The sequence below is a fragment of the Aphis gossypii genome, chromosome 2 (assembly GCF_020184175.1).
Source record: "Aphis gossypii isolate Hap1 chromosome 2, ASM2018417v2, whole genome shotgun sequence".
Classification (NCBI taxonomy): domain Eukaryota; kingdom Metazoa; phylum Arthropoda; class Insecta; order Hemiptera; family Aphididae; genus Aphis; species Aphis gossypii.
In genome coordinates this window covers 3,174-17,430 of record NC_065531.1, presented here as the reverse complement: position 1 = coordinate 17,430, position 14,257 = coordinate 3,174, and the positions used below count along the sequence as shown (strand labels likewise).

Genomic DNA, 14,257 nt, shown 5'->3' with positions numbered 1-14,257 from the left:
AATAATAAAACATACTTTAAATCACTAAAAAAAAAAATAATAATAATGTAATGAAACATCAAATTTAATACACACTGCAATTTTAAAAAAAAATATTATTATTTATTACTATTTAAAGTATATAGGAATACAAAATTCTTTTCAACAATTCTTTTTCGCTTTCACTCATTTTTATACAAACACGATACTGGTCGATAGTCAATGAAAATATTGTTTTAATAATGGTGTTTGAACGAAACAAAATATACATACTATATAGACATTTTTTATCAAAAAAATATAGAGTGGTTTGCGTTTTGGCGGGCGAACGTCAAAGTAATAAAAACACTTCGTGTTACATCCGTCGTGTACCTATAGGTACTTCGATATAACCAATGCATTTTTAAATCGACAGGTTAGGTAGAATACGCAGAATACTCAGCTTTCGGAACGAGGCGGAATACGTTGTGTATAACCCCGGCCTTAAAATAATTAAATATTGTCTATTGCTAACAGGGCTTGCATTTGAAAAAAAAATTTGTTTTACGTTATTCAACTTTTGTGTTTATCGTTATTCAGAATTAAAACGTTATTCAACTTTTGCGTTTATCGTTATTCATCATAGTTTATATACAAAATTAAATAAGTAATAGGTAGTCAGGTAGTGTAATTATACACAATACACTATTATAAAGAAAACGTATGTACGTTAAAACTACTAGTATATCAGTATAAAATATAAATATTAAAAATTTGACAAACACTGACGACTGAACAAATCTGAGCAAACTGAACACAATAGTTGAATAACTTGAATGCTATAAATTTCAACCGTAGTACAGACAGTACAGTACAATATTATCAGAGTATCACTGTTTTTAGTAATGAAATTATTCTATTAATATTTAATACCTACTAATTAAATTTTATAATAATATCTAATGTGGGATCTCCCGGATACGGAATAAAATTAATTCTTAGATTAAATAAAAATAGATCGCGTAGACTAAATATTTCCACGAAACCAGTATCATAATTTATAACAATTATAACTATTGTTAAATAATTTGAAATTAATTATTTCGTTTAATAGAATACAATATATATACCGTTTTACGTTATGTTTTGTTTAATGATATATCGTATATTTTGTTAAACGTTACGTTTTGTTTTGTGTTATTTGTTTATTTATGTTTATCGTTTTCCGTTATAATTACGTTTACAAATTTCAATAGTTTTTTGTCAAATATAACGTTATTATAACGTTTGCAAGCCCTGAATTTGATAATTTTAATAAAATAAAATAAATGCAATGTTTACGCCAAAAATTCTATTAACTTATCGTAATACACTAATAAAAAAAAAAAATAAATAATTTTAATAAAAACACCAAAAAACATATGAAAATAAATGTACTTACCGATAATATTCATATAACTAAGTTGTGACAACAGTCTCTGCTCAGTGCTCAGAGTATATTTTAAACAAATCTACATCATAATAACTTACAAGTGTTAGATTACCTAGGTGTTATAAATACTTATAATACTATATTAACGTTAAAAAATCATGTCTCCTCTTTTGTGTATACACTATACAATGTAACATGTCATGTGTTTGAGTGTATATATTATGACATTATATTAACGGCACGTGCACCGCCGTAAATTGTAATCCTTCCACGTGCCATGATCTAAGCCTCGTGGCTCATGAAGTCATTGTACAATATAATAATAATAATAATAATAATAATAATAATAATAATAGAAGAAATCGCGTCAATTTGTTAACTTGTTGAACTTTCAAATATTATTTACTATTATTATTTATTACTATAATTTACTGTAATAAACTGGTTCGACACTGTTGTATTATATGTATGAATATTTTATAAGAGATGTTAGTACGTAAGAAATAAGTTAAGAAAAACTATAGATAATAAGTAAAACAGTAAAATTCAATAAGTTAAGCAATATTTAATTATTCACACAAATAGGTTAAAATAACAATTGTGCAATTCGGTGCCAGTAAACTTTATATTACAGTTAGCATAGTAAGCAAGATATAATAATAAGAAATGTAAATAAATTTGTTTAATAATTTACTAATCGGGTTAAAATAACAATTACACAATAATCATAGTATCTATAATTGCAAATTTAACGTAGTAATAGAAAAATGTAGAACAATCGATAGTAATTCGATTGTAAGTGTAATATATAAGTGAGATGGCTAAGACAGCAAAGGGAGTCAGTGGTGGTGATCGTGTGACTCGATCACCACCGGACGTCGTGTTCAAACTTCAAATAAAGTATTTTGCGTTATTTTGTGTTTAACTTTATTTTGGTATACGTCCGAGTAATCGGCGTATACGACAACACGGAGATCTACCATTTGACTACCAAGCATATATTCACTCAAGTCTCAACTGTGAACTTTTATTTTAATCATGATTTTATTTATGAAATAGTTTAAGTGTGATTTTCTAGATTAAATAATTTATTTTTTATTTTATACTTTGTAATTCAAACTTTAAAGATCATAATATATTCAAATACTTGGATTTTTTATATTAATTATGTAGCGTTTAGTAATTTTTTTTTTTTTTAAATAAAAGTCGTCAAATGTTAACCTTTAATAATGAGTAATTAATATTTTTGTATTTAGATTTTAGAGTAATAGTCCATGATAGCGGTTAAAAACATGAAGGGGACAATGATGATACATACTATATGCTGTAATATACAAATAACTGGGCTTAACCTATTCAACATATACAGTGGATAGTGGTAGGGTAAGTTATTATTGTAATTACAATAATTTACCACGTAATTATATCTTATGTCTTATGGCGTAAACAACAACTTTTCGAAAGACACAAGCAATTGAACTGCATCAACGAAAGTATACTTACAAAGTATGATGTTAAACTAACAATGAAAGACTGAGAGAAAATAAAATAAAATAATATAAAAACTTATTATTGTAGAGTCAATGTATTCATCGCTAAACTTAGAATCAAAAATAATTAAAATAAAATTACAAATCAACAGTAGTAATACATATTTTTATTGTTTTATATTGTAATCTACGATAAAGTAGATTAGTTCACATTTGCTTATACAATATTTTAATATATTATAATTAGTATTATTGTATAAATATTACTATTGACAAAATTCAATATATTATTATAATATCTTTATTTTTATTACAAAATCATATTTATGTAAGTAGTCGAAGAGCAACGTGCATATAACATAATATTTTTGTAAAACTAGACACCTTTTATTATTATTAATTTATCATTGTCAAACACTATGAGGCCATGAGGGAGTATAATAATGGTAATATATTAATATTTCTTGGTGGCAGTTGCGGTGTTAATTTAGATGTATTAGATATGGATTTTATAGTATGTATTTTGCAAACCAACAGCTGCTTTTAGCAGAACCCCTATATAATAATGGGGGGAAATAAATAAGAATAACTTTCTTTCCAAATTTATGGATTTACGTAGATTATACAATACTCGTTTTTAATCGTAATTTATTATTAATAGCGCTGTAGGTACATCACTGTCATACATACCTCCCAGGATATATATGGATAGCCCGACATAGGTACACAAGATCGAATGAAATTGTGTTGAAATACATTTTTAGAAACGTGAGAGAAATTGAAACATACATTTTGTGAAATTTAAAAAATTGTTAATACATTTAATGCGCAAATGTAAAATACAAAAATCATTTTTTTAAATGGTATAACAACTGTTATAAGGATAACCTAGGATTTATAAAATTTTAAATATTGAGTAAATGAGCAATGTGCCAAATGTATTATAATTTTATAATGATGTTATTCGAAAGGAACTAACTTTATTTTAAATGTTTTATGTTTACAACTATTTTTATTTTGTTATTTAGTTATTGTATATCGTTGTATGACATTACTATTATTATCAACTATTTGTTGTGATAAGCTATTAAGCTATTAAGTTTTTATTACTGCTGTCTATTTTTATGAGTTATAACTTATAACTAACAATAATTATGTATTTTTTTTAAAATTTATTTAATCAATCCACCATAAATTACATAGAATATAAAAACATTAAGTTAGTTTACATGATAATCTATCTCTTTTAAGCTATTAGCTTGTGTTAGAGCAGTGGTTTTCAAGCTGTGTGCCGCGGCTGGCGAGTATCGGCTTAGTGTGCCGCAGTTTTTCTATAAATTACTGATTGCATTGAATTGTGATATAAGAAAATAAATTAATGATAAATTCAAAACAATTTTGTTCATCTAAAAAAGGTTAGAGTGCCATAAAAATTTTTTGAAGTGTACGGTGTGCCGACGTGCTGTGTATAATAAAAGTTTGAAAACCATTGTGTTAGAGATAGAGAGTAATTGTTAATAATATTAAGAACACAAATTATATTATATATAAGTAGTAGCAAAATGTGATGAATAAAATAGAACTTAGAAAAAAAAATTTAACAATAGAAAAATTGTAAGAATGAAATATAATTTTAAATACTTATTAAATACTAAATAAATATAGCAAATCATATAATGAAGGATTAATTGATTAATTAGATTAATTGAGAATATAACCATTGATATACAATTTTTTAACATTAATTTTGTAACTATAAATATTTTTTTTATATTGACATGGCATACCATTAAATACACAAGCCCTAAATAATTTACGAAAAGTTGACCAAAAGATTTATTTGAATAGGTACTTGACAGGTATATTTTCTCCTTTACCTTCCAACAATTTGTAATCTTTATTTTGTATGAACCTTTTAAAAGTGAACAAAATGGCAAAGTTTTCATAGAGAAATCTAGTTGGTAAAACACTTAGCTTCCTATAATTTTGATTCGTAGAACCTTGCAGTGAGTACCTATACTTATTTAAGCAGATTCTTATGATGTTATTCTGGTTTACTTGCAATTTGTTTAGAACAGTATCACCTAACCCCTCCCCCATACTAACATTCCATATTGGAATATTAATTGATATAGAGCGAAATAAATAACCCGTGTTGTTTGCTTGGAAACTATTAAACTAAACCCTTTAGTTTATAGAATCTCTAAGTTATTGAGCGTAACTTCCTAGCTAGGTTTTGAGTGTGAAGATTCCATTGTAAGTTTTTATCAGATATGATACCTAAATATCGAGTGCTAGTTACTTCTTTGATAACTATACACTGATTTACGTTATTATAACTATTACCATCGACATATCTATATGAATATAAGTATTATTACTTATTATTACCTTATATTTTTCAGGTTAAAAGAATCCGCATTAGAAATAAACTCAGATCTTTAGACTCATTATATTATTAAGTTAACATTAAAAATTACCTATTAGTTATTTTAATTTAGTAAGCAAAAGTATAATCATTGAACATGTTTAATTCCTGATGATTTAATTATTAATTACTTAATATACGACATTACATTCACATTTGTTATCCTTCTCTGAACACACAATAAGTAGCTTTTCTGGCTCTTGTATTTCAAATATTGTGAGTTTATTGATTATTTTTTTGGAAATTAATACTAATAATTGTATAAATATAACAAATTAATATAATCCACGTTTTATTTATTTTTTCAATAAATTATATATTTCAAAATATAATCTAGGTTAGCTGTTCTCAACCTTTTTATATGTGCGTACCACCTACCTAGTTTGATAATTTTTACATACCATTAATTGACTTATAATAACCTTTTTTTGCTTATTAAAAATGTATACGTTTATTTTATTTGTACATAATTTAGTTTTATTAGGAACTAAAAAATTATGATCATATAAGTATTTAATATGTAGGTACAAAAAAAAAAAAATAAATTAAATATTATGTACAATAAACCGTTCACCGAGTTCTAATTTAATTTTAAGTTTAACTTCATTATGCATGTCATTTTTATAGTTGATATTAACCCCCAAGTACCCTAACCCTAAGTAAAAATCATCGACTTGTTCGGAGTTGTATGGTCCGACTATCAGATTGTTTTTAGCGGGCGTGTTTCGTATCATTAGCATGTATTTTGTTTTTGCTTTGTTAATTATGAGACCCATCTTCCGACTTGGTGCAATTAATTTTTTCACAGTGTGTCCTATCTTCTGGCGACTATTTCGTAGTATGACAACGTCATCCGTATACGCCGGCATTGTCATATTTTTATTGAGCTCCATTACATCAGTTTTTTAAATAATAATAATAATATTTTTTATATAGTAATATTCAACATCATAGGTATATTATAAATTTGAAAAAGCGTATTATTTTATTTATTTTAATGTCGGCAACACCATATTATAATATGATATGCTAACTTTTCTACAAGTATTAATTTCTATTAATATAATGGTTCTTATAAAATATTTGAGCTACAGACAGTTTAGTAACCGATATGTATGCCTATATGAAATAGACCACAATACATTATAATACAGATACAGTTCAAAATAAAAACAAAGCTTAAAATATTTAAATCTAGAAATTAATCAGTTGTAACAACCATATTATCACAGATAGTTTTTAAACATGCTTTTTTTTTTAAAAAAAAATTTAGTAAAGCTTAAAAAAAGTTTAAGTTGAAACATAATAAGTGCATAATAAATAAACTACTGTCGACACACGGCACGCAATTCGGATTTTTTTTTTGTCATGCGATTCGGATGCATTCATCCTGTAGATATTATACTAATCAATTAAAAAGAGTATATTATGTTAAATTAGGTTCAAGGTTCAAAAGCATTATTATAAATTTATAATAAACACGGTACTCCATATTGCATTGAACGGTATTCAAATAGGTGATATAAACGTATACTATATTAAACAATATACATGTAAAATATACCGATGAACGCTGATTCGCTGAGAGTGCGGATATCGCAACGAGTGTAGTGTGTTACGTATAACCTTTTTGAAAAGAGATAGCCGACGAAATTTCAATCAAAACCGTACTGGCATTATAACTTGTATATTATAAGCAACGAGTGATGGCAGGGCGACCAACAAACAGGTGCTGCAACCGTACATAATTCGCATTGTGAAAATTCGCCACAAAAGCTTTCGTTCCACGCGCGATTCGATACGCATCTACGTGCACACACACATACATAAAACATTTAGACCACTCGTTCTCGGCCCCTAAAGTTTAGACTGTGACCCGTAGGCTCTGCAAGGGCGGTCAGTATCGGTCGTGTACATGTTCACCCCGTAGCACGTCGCGTTCGTTTTGGACTTATTGGGGATGTTTTTTTGTTTTATTAGCCGTAGACTGAAATCGCGTTTCAAACCGATCACCCCTTCACACACGCCCGTTCAATATCCTATTAGTGCACAGTCCGGAAAATCCGTAAAGGCTCCGATCATTGGCTGGTTTGTCTTCGGCAGCGATATATTATCTATAATATTAAAATATGTTTTATTAAATCATGATTATCTAATAAAAACTCGTTACGCGCTCAAATGCTAGAGTAAACGTTTTTACGATCATACGAATTTTCGGATTTTAATTAAATTACAATTAAAAATTTTGTAATTGTTTGAACTTTAAACAATTAAATTATTATAATATGTAACACAATATAGTGTTACACAATTTTAAGTACACAATACATATACAATTTTATTAAAAATATCACTCAAAACACAATTTATTTAAAATTATATTATAATATGTGTGGAATACAAGATGAATACTCACGGTCAGCTATTATTATTTTTATTTTAACTTTGTTGATTCCGGAGAAGTCTAGAAATTAATGCAATTAAATATTGGGTCTTTCGTGAAAGTTATGACAATGTATAAATTAATAGATGTACAAACTTTAATTGCACCTTAAAATATGAGATGAATAAAATATTCAGACATTCAGTATAAACCTCTACAGGTTAGGTTAGGGTTAAAATAAAAGTATAATAATATTATATTATATATTTCAATCTTTTGAAAGTTATCTTTCATTTTTTTATTACTAACATTTTTTATTTACATTACTATCATAATAGATACATAATATTTTAAGAAATAATAATAATTACAATTGATGGGAGAGTGGTCACCTTCGTAATAATTTTGTCAGAATGTACAATTTTAAAATAAAATAATAATAATCGTAATTTCATTAATACAATAGAATACATTTATTTATAACATTATGCCCAACTCGGCTAGCGAGTGCAGACAGACTGACCACTGACGGGACATCTGCAACCTAATATGGTCGATCTAATCGTCGATCGACGCACGCCGAAAACAATATAATATTCAAAATAATAAAAAATAAAAAAAGTAAATTGAACAATATAAAAATAGACTGTTAATAAATACTTCTTAATACTGTCGCCGTGGTCTGCGTGACGCACAGCGATAACATAGAATATTATTACACATAATAATAATAATAATAATATTAAAAAATCACTACACAATAATCAATTTCATAATAAATTTTTACGGTGTTAAGTACCTAATTGAATTGTAATTATTATTATTTATTTGTTTTTGTTTTTATTCGATATGCTTTTAGCTTTGGAGTATAAGAGCTGTTTGTCTTGAGAAAGTCCATGTATCAAGAATTTGTTATTTTTAGTTCTGATATCTAATTTATAATAGCTTGATTTTCCAAAACGAGTAAAGCTTGGCATTTTTAAAACAGGCTTTAAATTTAAAATCCATAAAAAAAATCTTCAAGGATCATTAATAACTAGCTTGTGTGTACACAATCATACTATAACTGAGTAAAACTATTTAATTATACGATATAATATGTGTATTGTATATATGTTAAGTAATAGATTGAATACAGATTGCTGTCGATAAATGTCCAAAATTCGAACAAATTTCAATATTTTTATACGAGTTGAAATTATTATTATTATTATTATAGATTAAGTATATTTTTATAATTTTATTATTAAAGTTATTATTATTTGTTTGTGGCAAACTTAGCTACTATGGCATTTAGAGTTGCACAATTCATTACCGAAATCAATTTGTAAATTTTTGAAATTCGGGTATTTACCGACGTTAGGTTACCTAACCTAATCTTTGGTTTTCGTCACGATTTCCACGGATTCCTATACTGTGGGGCACGCCCAACATTTTCGTCTCTCTGGTCCACGGCCGTCAGACTGACGGCCGATGGTTCCGCGAGACAACGCGTTCGCAGATTTGGCATGCGGTGTCAAAACACGCACATTTGGCACCGCATGCCGAGATTTTTTTGGTTTTTTATTTTTTATTTTTTTATTTTTTGTCATATATGATTATTATATTTGATGATTCGTACAATACAATATAATAATATATATTATAGTGCGTTTCATAACAAATGTCCCTCGATACTAGCGCGCCAGATGGAGATTTTTACTGAGATCAGGATTTCTCAGTTTGGGCTGGAAAATAAAGAGTGCGTATTTAAAATTTATTTTTTTAAAATATGATGAGCAGTGGTTAGATTATAAATCGAAATAAGCATTCAGGTTATTTTGTTAAATAAATATCGAATTAAATAAAAAAATAAAAAAAACACGTATTTAATTTTAAATTTCCCGTCGTAATTAGATACTAGTTTAGGAAACCATAACAAAAAATCGCCACCTGGCGCGTTAGTATCGAGGGACATTTGTTGTGAAACGCACTATAATAATATTATTATTATCATAATATATTACATTATGTCGTACTCTATACGACTGGCACGTGTCGCGCTCTATCGCACGCAACACAAAACACCTGTAGATTTTTAGTACCATCTCGTCGTCGTCGTCTCTAGTATTGTTATAGTAATTATGATGATAATATTATAATTATATAGGCGTGTACGTTCGTCATCGTGATATTTATTCGTATACTACTGTATAATATTATATTATTATAGTATAATATATTTCACGTTTCAGCCAGGATAGGGTTAGGGGGTGGCCCGGAAACGGTTAACGCCGGATTTTCGACGTGTGGTAGACGAGAGGCGGGCGCGTCGACTCACGTCGCCGGATCCTGGTTAACGGATTTAGTTGCGGAGTTATGGTTTTCGCAAAGTCGACGGCCGGGAGAAAAAACGGCCGTTTTTCGTACTTTTTTCGGAAAATTTCCGTTTCCGCGGGCCTTTGGTCGGCCGGTATTGGCGTCAGGGGCACGATCGTCACGCCTCCGGAAAGCGAATTAGATATCGGTTCGATGTGAGACGGTAAAACGGCTGACCTCACGGAAAACTCACGAGCTGCGGACCGGAAGGCTGGAGAAAAACGAAAAGTCGGGTTTTCGGGTTTTCCGGCCGTAACTCGCGAGTTTTCCGTGAGGTTAGCCGTTTTAGCGTTTTATATCCGCGGAGCACGGCCAGCCGGATCTAATGATACCGGTTTGACGTCCGTACGACTTACGGTTCGAGAGTTGCGATTTTTAATTACGTACGTAATATATACCTGTATACCTATATACACGTATGTATATATGTGCACGGTTTTGAAAAACCGTCGCAGGTGCCCACACTATGATTGGACTTATTTCGGGCCGTCGAGACGCGTTCGGCGGTACCGGTCCGCCGGCTTAGCTCCGGCGGGCGTACGACCTGCGATTTTTTCAAAATCCGGCGGGGGGTGCCCATCCGGCATGCGGTGCCAAAACACACATAATATATATATATATATATATATATATATATATCGTGCAGTGCGCAATATTGTTCGGTAAAAATAGGTTATAGGCAGTGTCCGTGCGACTTGGGTACGAGACCGGTGCCAAAATCCGGGCGTGGTAGTAGACCATCACATATGTGGACCGTGGTACGGACCGCGCATTTCCGCCCAAATGGGGGGGTTTATTCGGGGGCTCTGGCGTGAGAGCCGTCGCAGGTGCCCACACTATGATTGGACTTTTTCGGAGCGATCGAAACGCGTTTAGCGGTACCGGTCCGCCGGCTTAGCTCTGGCGGGTGTCGCAGCTACGATTTTTTCAAAATCCGGCGGGGGGTGTGAGTTTTTCGTAAAACTGGCGGGGGTCGTGGATTTTCTCGTGGATTTAGTGGGGTTTCGTCGCGCCCGTCAATTTTAGCTCTCTTCGGCGTGACCGCCGGACGCACGGTTCCCCAGATACAGACTTGGGAAGAGTGCCCTAGAAGCGATCGGACGGACCAAAGGTAGGGGTACGTGGTGATTTCGAAATGTTCTGTTCGCCGCGGTCTCGGAACTGAACGTTACATTTAGCGGTGACGGTGCCCAGACGAATTCCAGCGAAAACGACCGTCCGAATCGAAACGCCTCGGACTTAGGGCGCCGCAAATTTGGGCGGTGGGGGGGTATTTTTTTTTTTTTTTTGTTAGGTTAGGTTAGGTTGCGCTCGTGGGACACCTGGCGAATCTCACCAAGACTCTAGATGTCGTCATAACGGAAGAGGGGAATTTGGTCTCTCCCCCTACGTCGCCTTCCAAGAAAAAGTCGAAAACCGAAGGTGCAGACTCGCCTATTCAGAGGCCCGTCACGGCTGACGCCAGTACGGACACTCCGTGCTGGTGGGACAGGGACGGGGAAGCCGAAGCTAGGGCTGCCCCCAGGCGCATTCCAACGCCGAAAGGCACCGAGGGGAGTTCTAGGCCCGTCAAGCCAACCTTGGATACCGAGATGGATTCCAACATGGAATCAGACGCGGATGTCTGGTCCAAGGTCGTAGGAAGAACCGCGAAACGGAAGACAAAGGCCAAGAAGGACCCGGTTCAGAAACCCTCAGACTCCCCCCCTCAATCCGCTAAACCCGGCGCGGCGCAGAAGAAGCCCCCCGCGATTTTGATCAGGCCCCTAGCAGGGCAGTCGTACTCTGACACCGTCCGCACTGTACGTTCCTGCGGTCTCTCTGCCAAGGACATAGGCGTTAACGTTAAAATGAGAGAAACCAAGGACGGTAGTCTATTGTTGGAGCTCCCCACCAGTGCTAACTCCGGATCGGCGGCTAAGACTATTACATCGACCATCAGTAATAAGCTAGGGGACACGGTGGGGAAAGTTCTCCAACTCGGAGTTAACGTCGAAGTCGAAGTGTTGGACTTGGACGCCGCGGCTACAGCAGCTGAAGTTCTCGAGGTCCTGAGAGCAGCCATACCAGGAGGCGAAGACCCAGCTACGAAAGCCGAGAGGGAGGCCATCCACGACGTCCGAATTTGGCCCACCCGATCCGGCCAGCAGATAGCCACGGCTAAAATGTCGAGATATGCTGCGTCGAAAATCACGAAAATTCCGGTCGGGTGGACCATGTGCAGGGTCCGGGCCAGGACTGTCCTTCCGGAGAGGTGCTTTAGGTGTCAGGCGTTCGGCCATAACTCTAGGAGTTGCTCCGGGACGGACAGATCTGGCGCGTGTTGGAGATGTGGAGACTCTGGCCACCGGATGGCAGACTGTGAAGCGGACCACGACCGTTGTCTGGCCTGTGAGTTAGCGGGCTTCCCGAAGATCATGCACAGACCCGGATCTGGTGCCTGTGCCGCCAGGAGACGTGCCGCCGGACGGAATATTAACCTCGCTGATGGTTAATTTCCTCCAAATTAACCTAAAGAGGAACTGGGCCGCGGAACAGTTAATGTTTCAGACCGCGGTCGATACCGAAGCGGACTTACTGATCATAAGCGAGCCGTTCAGACGCTGTGGAGACGAGTCCAGATGGTGCTTCAGCGAAGACCGGTTGGCGGCGGTGGCTATCACATCCCGTACCGTCATGACACATGACGCTTACGGTTCTGGCAACGGATTCGCGTGGATGTCGTTCCGAAACCTGACGGTCTTCAGCTGTTACTGTAGGCCGGGCATCAACATCCAGGAATACTCGCTCTTCCTTAGCGACCTTGAAGCAGCCATCCGTGGCAGAGGAGCTTGCGAGATACTAGTCGCCGGTGACTTCAACGCGTGGAGCGTCGAGTGGGGTTCGAGGTGCAACAACCACAGAGACTCCCTGCTATCCGACCTGGTGAACAGCTTGGGTCTCACCGTCGTCAACACTGGATCTACCCCAACTTTTCGGAGGGCTGAGGCCACGTCGGTCATCGACGTGACGTTCTCGAGGGCCGTTGAGATCGTTGACTGGCGAGTCTTAGAGGCCGACTCCCTTAGTGACCACTCCTATGTGTTCTACAAAACGGCGTCGCAACGGTTAGCCATGGACTCCGCCGAGTCATCGAACAACGAGCATAGCGGATGGTCAGTGAGAAAACGTGATGACATCGCCCTAGCTGAGTACTTCGCGAGGTCTCACCTGGAAATTCCTTCAGGCGAGCCGACGGTGGCCAAAGCGCTAGCCTCAGCGACAGCCTACGACAGGTACCTCGTCGGAGCTTGCGAGGCATCCATGCCCAGAAGAAGGCCAGGTCCCCCGCGTAAGAATCCAGTCCATTGGTGGTCTGAAGAGATCGCGGTTCTGCGCCGGAACTGTCTGGCTCTCCGCCGGCGGTATCAGGCGAGTCTGAGGCACATAGACCAGCCAGGTCTGGAGGAGTGCAGAACCGCCTACCTCACCGCTAGAAGAGATCTTCGAAGGGCGATCAAGGCGGCCAAGGCGAAATGCTGGTCTGAGCTGTGTGATCAGGTGGACCACGACCCCTGGGGCAAGCCCTACCGAATTGTCATGAAAAATTCAGGAGCAGTCCACCAGGAGCAGACTCCAGAGGGAACGAGTCCACCATCGCCGACTTTCTCTTCCCGGCGGCCGCAACAACAAACTGGGACGAGGCTCCCTCGCCGGTCGTGCTCGACATCTTTGAGGCTTTCGACCCGGTGAGGAACACGCTGGAGTTCACCAGAGCCATACCGGAGTTTACGTCAGCCGAGCTGGTCAGGGCTGCCAAGAGGCTCACATCGGGCAAATCTCCGGGACCGTCTGGAATTCCCAACGAAATCATTAAAGCCTCAGTCGTCCGCCACCAGCGCACGGTCCTCCAGGTGTTTAACGACTGTCTGTCAGCGCTCACCTTTCCGCCTCAGTGGAAAAGAGCACGTCTGGTGCTGATTAGAAAGGGTCCCGACAAGCCAACGGATCAGCCGTCCAGCTTCAGGCCCATTTGTATGCTGGACAATTCCGGTAAACTCCTGGAGAGGCTTCTGCTTCACAGACTGGAGACGCACCTCGACGCTCACGGCGGCCGGAGGAGAGCGAGGAACCAGTTCGGCTTCCGTAAGGGGGTTAGCACCGAGTCGGCTATCGATCACGTGCTGAACATCGCCAAACAAGCAGCCTCCAGACCTGGCAAGAAGGAC

The 14,257-nt window shown here is 35.9% G+C and overlaps 1 long non-coding RNA gene across 2 annotated transcripts; it reads left to right on the top strand.

Moving 5' to 3' along the window:
* The first annotated feature begins 1,928 nt into the window (after nt 1-1,928).
* On the top strand, nt 1,929-5,560 carry LOC114132755 (uncharacterized). 2 transcript variants are annotated; one of them, XR_003593077.2, is made up of 3 exons: nt 1,929-2,569; nt 2,647-2,773; nt 5,286-5,560. It is a non-coding gene; the product is annotated as an uncharacterized LOC114132755 (long non-coding RNA). The 2 variants fall into 2 exon arrangements; XR_007604037.1 differs by lacking the exon at nt 5,286-5,560 and adding an exon at nt 3,542-3,844.
* The last annotated feature ends 8,697 nt before the right edge of the window (nt 5,561-14,257 follow it).